We start from the raw sequence: 3403 nt of genomic DNA, 5'->3' as shown, positions 1-3403 counted from the left end.
TTTAAGTTCAGGGGTACAAGTGCAAGTTTGTTACATAGGTAAACTTGTGTCATGGAGGTTTGTTGTACAGATTATTTCATCACCCAGGTAATTTTCTTAATAACCGCCAAGAGCTCACTATACTTTTTTTCTGATAATCTCTCTCCCTCTCTCTCTCTCTCTCTTTCCCCTCTTTTCTTCACCCCCAACCCTGACTATTTTAATATATACCCAAACTTTACTCTGTATTCCAAATGTTTATTTTGTAAATAATGGTTCTATGTACAACAAAGATAAGTTTTGCAACTTTACTCTTAGTATATTCTTACTTCTTAAAAATGAAGACAGAAAAAGTTTTAAATGCTATTATTATCACATGATGTGACTGTAATACCTGGAAATCTCAAGAGAAGTAACACAAAAGCATTATAAACAAGAAAAAAAATCAGTAAACTGCCTAGGTAAAAAGTTAGTGTAAAATAAAGTAGTAGCTTTCCAATATACAAACAACAATCAAATGATAGATATAATGTAACAAAAGATGTATGTAACAGTGATTAAAATATTCTTAGGAATATATTTAACAATAGACAGGTAAGATCTGTATTAAATAATGTTAATCCTGTGTAAAATTTTAAAATCTGCATAACTTTTTTTTTTAATTTAAAAAGGTAAAGTGAGAGGCTGGGTACGGTGGCTCATGGCTATAATCCCAGCACTTTGGGAGGCTGAGTCGAGGGGATCACCTGAGGTCAGGTGTTCAAGACCAGCCTGGTCAACATGGTGAAACCCCATCTCTCCTAAAAATAAAAAAATTAGCTGGGCATGGTGGCACAGGACTGTAGTCCCAGCTACTCAGAGGCTAAGGCAAGAGAATCACTTGAACCTGGGAGGCAGAGGTTACAGTGAGCTGAGATCATGTCACTGCACTTCAGACATCAGAGCAAGACTCCGTCTCAAAATAAAATAAAATAAAAATGTAAACAGAGATAAACAAGACTTAAAAAGAACTTAACGGGGTTTTGATGCAGGAGTCTTAGTATTATTATATAATGACAAACATCCTCCCTAAACTAATATATACATTTTAAGTGATCACTAAAAATAACAACAAACCTTTAAATGTAAGCTGTTTTAAAGTTCATAGGAGAATAGTAATAATATTTATGATTTTCAGAAAAAAATATTCTAAAAAAGAGGATACTAGTCCTCTCAGAAAGTTAAACATATTATAAAGCAATAGTAGCCAAAATGTCTAGTGTATCAATAGATAGAAAGACCAATCAACAGGCCGGACACAGTGGCTCACACCTGTAATCCCAGCATTTTGGGAGGCCTATGCAGGCAGATCACCTGAGGCCAGGAGTTCAAGACCAGCCTGGCCAACTAAAAATACAAAAAAAAAATTAGCTGGGTGTGGTGTCGCGTGTCTGTAACTCCAGCTAGTGGGAAGTGCTGAGGCAGGAGGCTCACTTGAGCCCCGCAGGCTGAGGTTGCAATGATCCAAGATCGTGCAACTGCACTCCAGCCTGGGCAACAGAGTGAGACTCCATCGCCAAAAAAAAACAAAAAAAATACTAATTAACAAAAGAGTCTAGACAGACGTACATGCATATAGGAAGGCAGATTATGAGAAATGGCCCCTTCAAGTCAATGGGAAAGAAGAACTGTCAAGACCTAAATTGGATATTATTGAGGAACCATCTGGAGAAAGAAAATAATTCTAGATGTCAACCACATAGATATCAAGAAATTCATCATTTCTTACATCACAATGAATTTTAGCTGCATCAAAGATTTAAAAGTAAAATAAAAAATGGCTACTTAAAACTTTTAAATTTCTGCTAATAAACCCAGGAAAATAATTTTTGTACCACATAAAACAGACAATGGGCTAATTTCTATGTTACATAAGGATCTACAAATACTTTTTGTAAGTTTTGCAATCAAAATAGGTAAACAGGAAAATGGGCAAAAGCATGATAATCCATTCACAGAAAATACAAATAGTTTTAAAATAGAAAGATGTCAAACTTTTACCCACAATAGGAGAAATGCAAATTAAAACCACAAGATTCTTTTTTTTTTTCTCCTATCACATTGGAAAAGAATAAAATATTTGATTAAAAGCAATCTTGGGGAGAATGTGGTGGGAAAGGCATTCCCCTTGGGAATACAGACTGGTACTATCCCAGAGAAGGGCCATTTTGGCAGCATCTATACACATTAAAACGCTCATACCAGGCTGTGTACGGTGGCTCATGCCTGTAATCCCAGCACTTCGGGAGGCAGAGGCGGGCAGATCACCTGAGGTCAAGAGTTCAAGACCAGCCTGGCGAAGATGGTGAAACCCCGTCTCTACTGAAAATACAAAAATTAGCTGGGTATAGTGGCGGGCACCTGTAATCCCAGCTACTCAGGAGGCTGAGGCAGGAGAATTGCTTGGAGGCAGAGGTTGCAGTGAGCTGAGATCGTGCCATTGCACTCCAGCCTGGGCAACAAGAGCACAACTCCATCTCACAAAAAGAAAAAAAAAAAAAAAAAAAAACTCTCTTTCCCATCTTGCAAGATGGCAGGTGAAACAACTGAGAAGCCAGAAACCAAAGAGAAGAAACCCGAAGCCAAGAAGGCTGATCCTGGTGGTGAAAAAGGGTCACCTCAAGGCTAAAAAGCCCAAGAAGGGGAAGCCCCATTGCAGCGCAATCCTGTCCTTGTCAGAGGAATTGGCAGGTATTCCCGACCTGCCGTGTATTCCGGAAAGGCCGTGTATAAGAGGAAGTACTCAGCCGCTAAATCCAAGGTTGAAAAGAAAAAGAAGGAGAAGGTTTTTGCAACTGTTACAAAACCAGTTGGTGGTGACAAGAACGGTGGTACCTGGGTGGTTAAACTTCGCAAAATGCCTAGATATTATCCTACTGAAGATGGGCCTGGAAAGCTGTTGAGCCACGGCAACAAACCCTTCAGTCAGCACGTGAGAAAACAGCGAGCCAGCATTCTCCCCGGGACCATTCTGATCATCCTCACTGGAGGCCACAGGGGCAAGAGGGTGGTTTTCCTGAAGCAGCTGGCTAGTGGCTTGTTACTTGTGACTGGACCTCTGGCCCTCAATCGAGTTCGTCTATGAAGAAAACACCAAAAATTTGTCACTGCCACTTCAACCAAAATTGATATCAGCAATGTAAAAATCCCAGAACATCTTACTGATGCTTACTTCAAGAAGAAGCTGCGGAAGCCCAGACCAGGAAGGTGAGATCTTCGACAGAGAAAAAGAGAAATACAAGTTTACAGAGCAGTGCAAGATTGATCAGAAAGCTGTGGACTCACACATTTTACGAAAAATCAAAGCTATTCCTCAGCATCAGGCTACCTGCGACCTGTGTTTGCCCTGACAAATGGAATTTATCCTCACAAATTGACGTTCTAA

General features: G+C 39.6%; 1 pseudogene; it reads left to right on the top strand.

The window, feature by feature from the left end:
• The first annotated feature begins 2533 nt into the window (after window positions 1–2533).
• On the top strand, window positions 2534–3403 carry LOC100453989 (large ribosomal subunit protein eL6-like; annotated as a pseudogene).

This window comes from Pongo abelii, chromosome 1, assembly GCF_028885655.2.
Source record: "Pongo abelii isolate AG06213 chromosome 1, NHGRI_mPonAbe1-v2.0_pri, whole genome shotgun sequence".
NCBI lineage: Eukaryota > Metazoa > Chordata > Mammalia > Primates > Hominidae > Pongo > Pongo abelii.
This window is presented reverse-complemented; position numbering and strand designations above follow the sequence as displayed.